Source organism: Chiloscyllium plagiosum, chromosome 4 (assembly GCF_004010195.1).
Source record: "Chiloscyllium plagiosum isolate BGI_BamShark_2017 chromosome 4, ASM401019v2, whole genome shotgun sequence".
Lineage (NCBI taxonomy): Eukaryota > Metazoa > Chordata > Chondrichthyes > Orectolobiformes > Hemiscylliidae > Chiloscyllium > Chiloscyllium plagiosum.
The window spans coordinates 69,214,713-69,221,155 of NC_057713.1; positions in this window are offsets into that span (position 1 = coordinate 69,214,713).

Sequence of the window (6,443 nt, forward strand, 5' to 3'; positions counted from 1 at the left end):
CATGGACATGGAGGTCCTGGGCCTCCTTCACCGCCGCTCCCTCACCACCAGATGCCTGGAGGAAGAACGCCTCATCTTCTGCCTCGGAACACTTCAACCCCAGGGCATCAATGTGGATTTTAACAGTTTCCTCATTTCCCCTTCCCCCACCTCATCCTAGCTTCTAACCTCCAGCAACTCGATCCCCTGACCTGTCCGGACTTGTCCGACCTGCCCAGCTCCTTTTCCACCTATCCACTCCACCCTCTCCTCCCTGACCTATCACCTTCATCTCCTTCCCCACTGACCTATTGTACTCTATGCTACTCTATCCCCACCCCCACCCTCCTCTAGCTTATCTCTCCACGCTTCAGGCTCTCTGCCTTTATTCCTGATGAAGGGCTTTTGCCCGAAACGTCGATTTTGCCTGTCCTCGAATGCTGCCTGAATTGCTGTGCTCTTCCAGCACCACTGATCCAGAATCTGGTTTCCAGCATGACACTTCACCTCCCGACCCATTGGCAGGAGCCCCGAGGGATTTCTCTCTCTATGGGGCACCTGAGCTAAAACAATGCCCACGCAGATAAGATGTCACCAATCTACTTAATATTGATGACCACAGACCATGCACAGGATGCGACTGATTGTTCAACTAATCGGTGCCATCAGACCAGTAGTATCGTTAGCTCTTTCGATATTATTAAACTATCTATTATAGTTAGACCTGCATTATCTTGAAATCAAGCATTTGTAACCCTTTATAAACTGCATATGCCTGTAACTGGGCGGAGAGATTACAACTCATCAGTGCGGAACAGCCATTCTCTATCTGATTGGTGAATGACCTCTTCCCGTGATGTTGTGAAATGAACAAGCATTTAAAATTCACAAGATTAAAAATCACACCACCAGATTATAGTCCAACAGGTTTAATTGGAAGCACGCTATCTTTCGGAGCACCGCTCCTTCATCAGGTGATTGCATCTCCAAATAAATTTCACAAGGTCTGCGTCTGAGCTTTATTTGAAATTGGACAGTTCTCCGATAGTTAGTTGGTATGTCCCTTTTTTAAAATTTGGCCACTTGCGTGTTCCTGACCTGAGCCAGTAAGCTAGTTCTGAAAGAGGACAGGCACGAGGCACGATGGAAGACTGGAAAGATCGCCTACATTTAATCCCTACTAACTTCTTTTTACAAATTCGGACACTTGTGTGATCCTGATCTGAGCCGGTGGGCTAGTCCTGAAAGAGAACAGGTGCGAGGGCAAGAAGGGAGAGCAGAAAGATCATCCCTTTAAATTTCTCAAGTTCAAAGTAGGAAACCTTGGGAAATTGACCAGGTTGCGTGCGCTTGTCTTGTTCATTTGTCCAGTAGTCTGCGTATCCTACCTGCTTGTCCTGTTCAATTCTTTGTTTCCAGTTCAACTACTTTACAGGTAAATGGGATTGTGGAACTCCAAACTCTCGGGAGAAGAACTGCCCCTGGGGATGAGCCTGATGATAAATACGTGTGTTGCAAGAACAACGTAGGAGATCCTCTGGTTACACCAGGGTCACTGGCTGACATGGTATGAAAGGAAACAGGGGACAGTAGATATATAATCCCCTTTAATACTGCTTTGTACAGTTGCTCCCGCGGGAATTGGCCACATGGAGCCACTTTTAAACGAGAGAAAATTGACGAGTGGAGAACGCATATTGTGGGTGGGTAGGATAAATTTAAAGTCGCGAAAGGTCACCATTCCCCTAAAATTAAAGAGCGCCATCAGCCTTCAGACACTGCATATTCCAATTTACCGCTCATTGCCCCGCCTCCATATAAACTTCCCCCGCCAACTCTATTTTGATTTAATCCCTGCCCTCCCCTTCACTGTTTTGATCACACAGCACTGCCCTTTGAGAAGGGCACTGCTTGTCACTGGCCACTCGGGTGTTTTCCTTTCTTCCTGGTGGCGGAAATTGAATAAAGATTCGTGCACTTTGTGTCTCTCACTGTCTCTCACCTGCGTGCGCGCGCACATACGGGTGCTGGGGGAAAAATAAGCACTACCGCAGTTAGGCGGTAGTGTGGGGGTAAAAAGGGGAGAAAAAAAGTAAACCGGAGTGTCAGAGGTTCGCTCTCAGAGGAAAAAAAAGAAACTCCCCCTGTCTCCATTGCCCCCTAGTACCTTCAGATTCCTGTCCTGACCCGCTAGTAAATGAGGTCGCTGCATTTGTTGCTATGCGACGTCACACTCTCCTATTGCCCCCTCCACCCACCCCTCAAGGGGTTCAGAAGATTGCAGGCAGGGGGCATTAGAGACCAGGTAGCACCTGACCCTGCTTCCAACACCAGACTTAAGCTCTGACCGCAGCCTTGGGGTTGCAGATCCTTGATCACCAGCACCCCGCATGATGATTGGTACTGCGCCTCGAGACAAGCCCTGGACTCCCGCTGACATTCGGGCCATGCTCCAGGATGCCCCGGAGTCGCTGAAGTGCCCGATAACATTTCACAATTGGTTGATGGAAATTTGCACTATCTACAATTGCTTGCCGCAGAACGTTCAGACTTTACTGCAGTTCGTTAATGGCAGTCACTGGACAACTATCCCATCCTCTATTGAATTTCCCGCCAAGCTGTGGGTTGATGAGTGTGCGCATACCAATGACATCTGGGACTCCTCGGCGGGTGTCCCTTTTATCAGAAAATGGCAAATTAGCAGTTGCCCCAGCATGTCCAAGTTTACAAATCACAAAATCTCCCCTCTAAATAAATTGGACCGACAGGGGCTGTTTGAGAGTAAGAGGGACTCATGCAGCCAGGGATGAAGCCATAGCCATGCACAGCACTGCCGGGGTAGAAATGATATATGGAGGGCATGCGGAAGGCTGGATCACTGGGCAAGGGATTGTTGGTTAACGGCCCCTCAGCAGCAGCCGAATGCTTCCTTTCATTCACCACTTTTGCTTTCTCCACAGAGGCAGCCTTAGCAGGCGGCTTACACTGTGGACGAGCCATTTTCCCACACCCCAAGACCTAGAGTTGCCACTTGAGGGAGGTTTTGCAGCCACCTCTATACGCCTTTCTCACTCCCTGTCCGAAAATCCAGTAATGGAGGTGGGAGGTCATCTCATTTCGGTTTTGGTGGACTCTGGAGCCACACAATCGTCTGCGCCTCCCTCTGCAGACCTTCCCTTCAGTTCCGAAACTGTCTGCACTGTGGGTGTCTCCGGAGTACCCATGGTAGAGCCAATTTCAAATTCAGTACCCTTTCGCATTGGACCAGTAACAGTCCCCGACCCAGCTATATTTTCCTCACTCCTTCCAGTAGCCCTGTTGGGGCTCCAAACACTTTGTAAATTAAATGCCTCCATTCAGTACTCTCCCAGGGGTCTCACCTTAGAAATTCCTGATTCTCCTTACTCCATGCTGCAGGGTGCCATTAACACCAGCCTGTACCTACCCTCCCCTGTGAAGAATGCCTCTAGTTGGTCGTGCCCGTACACACCAGTGCGTGCCTTCTTTGACCCTTCATTTTCCCTTTTGCAGAGTATCCCTCCATCCCCCTCAACCTCCTTCTTGCGCTGGGTTGTTCTGAAAGACCGTTTCCGATATCAATTTCACTGTACTGCGTCTTTCCCTCACGAACCGAGATCACCCTACTCCGTACTTGCTGACCTCCACATCACTCTACCCTCGCTGCGAGCGCTGACGAGACATGTTTTGTTGGCCCCGAGGGAGTAGCTGCAGAAGTTCTGCTCACTACTCGGTAACTCCCCCACGACGATAACCTCCTATGAAAAGCCCTGACTGTTGGCTGGCTTTCTGGCCTCGCAGCGAGCACAACACTCAAATCATGCAGGCCTGGTCCTCTCTATCTCGCCACACATTGTCACAGTCAAACAGGGTGCTGTAATGCCATCAAAACGGCCGTACCATCTGTCGCCAGCTGCAATGGAGGGAATAAAACCTATCTTTGACTCCCTTCTACAACAAAGCATTTTAGTGTCTACTGCCAGCCCCTGTATTATGCCTATACTACCAATTTCAAAAGCTGAGAAGATGGTGTTTTGTTCAGAATCTGCGGACCTTAAATGCAATCATTGTTCCCTGCTCCCTGGTGGTTCAGGACACTAATGCCATCTTTACCAATAGCCCTGCCTTAGCCGCTTGTTTTTCCGTAATTGTTCTCTGTTCAGCCTTTTTCTCCATCAAATTGTCTCCTGAGAGCCAGTATCTTTTTGCCTTTACTTATGGTGACTGCCAATATACATGGACATGGGTTCCCCAAGGGTAAACAGAGAGCCCCGTGGTATATGTCTCCGCAGTCCACCAGACGCTCAGGACCCTCCACTTGCCACTTGCCACGTCTGTGATGCATATAGGAGCATCGGGATCACCACTGCTTTATATACTAACATTTTGGTGTCTGTCTGAATGTCACCATCACGAATGACTCCTTTTTGGAGATGTCCAAAAGCTGTTCCAGCGCATTATGATGTTCGATCTCATGATTAAGGTCAAGGTCCATTATTCCTTGAAGGTGGCAATGCAGGTCAGTCAAGTCATCAAGGCAGCATATGGCATTCTTTCCTTCATCGGATGGGGTATTGAGTACAAGAGTTGGCAGGTCATGTTACAGTTGCATACAGTTTTGGTCGCCACATTACCAAAAGGATGTAAATGCTTTGGAGAGGGTGCAGAGGAGGTTCACTAAGGTGCAGAGGAGGGTGCCAGAGATGAAGAAAGTTTGAGTAGATTAGGATTATTTTCATTAGAATGACAGATGTTGTGGGGGGTGAAACTGACTGAGGTCCACAAAATCATGAGAGGTATAGGCAGGAGGGATAGCAAGAAGCTTTTCTCCCCCCAGAGTGGGGACTCAATTACAAGGGGTCACAAGTTCAAAATGAGAGGGGAAAAGTGTAGGGGAGATATGCGTGGAAAGTTCTTCATGCAGAGGGCAGTGGGTACCTGGAACGCATTGACAGTGGAGGTGGTAGGGGCGGGAACGAGTGTCATTTCAGATGCAGCTAGACAGATACATGAATAAGAATGGAGCAAATGGATACTGACCCTTAGAAAATAGGTGGCAGGTTTAGATAGAGGATCTGGATCAGCGCAGACTTGGTTGGCTGAATGGCCTGTTCTTGTGCTTTAATTTTCTTTGTGCTTTGTTTGACATTGTAGATGTGACTTCTGAGATGCAGAAAGTGGCCCACATTTTCCAGGGTTGTTCCTCCAAGTTGAATTGATGGTTCTATCCAATTTGTCTCAGTTGGTGACAGATGATAGATGATCTGAGTCTTCTTGAAATTGATGGTAAGTCCAAGTTTCTTTAATGCATGGTTGAAAACAGTGAGAATCTGTTGTAAGTGGCTTTCTGAGAGATCTGCAACACTGTTGTCATCTGTGTATTGGAACTCAAATGAGGGAACTCATAGATGTCTTGTTTTTTGGCTTAAAACAGGCAAGACTGAAAAGTCTGCCATATGTTCTGCAGACAATTTCAATTCCTAGGAGTAAGTCATCTTGGATAATGGGGATGGTCGTCACAGTATAGATGGTAAACAAAGTTCGGGCAATTACGCATCCCTGTGTCACTCCTGATTTGACTTGAAAAAGCTCACAGTTACTGTTGCTGACCATAACTGTGACAAGCATTCCGATCATGGAACAGTCTCAGGATTCAATGTACTTTTCAGGGCATCCATAGGTGGACAGGACATCCCATAGGAATTCCCTTGACACCAAATCAAAGGCTTTGGTGAGTTCGATGAATGCCAGATACAACATTTTTCTTGTAGCTGCCACATGGTGAAGATCATGTCAATTGTTCCATGTTGTGATCTGAAACTGGCTTGTGTCTCCGGTAGGATCTTCTCCGCCAAAGGCTTGAGCCAATTGTTCATTATGCAGGTGAGGCTCTTTCCTGCTGTTGCTAACAGGGAAATTCCACGATAGTTTCTGCATTCAGATAGATTGCCTAATCTCTAAAGTTTGCTGATACATCTTCACTTATCCAGCTCATGAGGAGAAGTTGCTGCAGTTGATAATGAGGTGAGTTATCTCCAATTTTGTACACTTCAGCTGGTGTTCCATCGAGTCCAGCTGCCTTGTTGATTTTTAAGGTTTTGATGGCTTCCTTGACTTCAAGTGTTGGTAATTTTCTTAGGGAATTGTCAATGGGCTGTTTTGGAATGTTGTTGATTTCATTCCTATCAAAAGGATTGGTTTAATTTAGAAGATCTTCAAAGTGCTCAGATATCAGCATTGCTCTTCAAGATGGTTAAACCATCTTTGCTTTGAGAGGGGTTTGACCATGAGTGGATGACAAAAAACAGCTTTCGTTGTGTTGAAGGAGCCTCGAATGTCATTGGCATCCGCTAGTTGTTGAAGTTCCTGAACTTTCTTCTTCTACCCTTGGTTTTTCAGGTTTTGGGTGCTCTCCTGGACTGTAGCCTTGCATTCCTGACAGCATT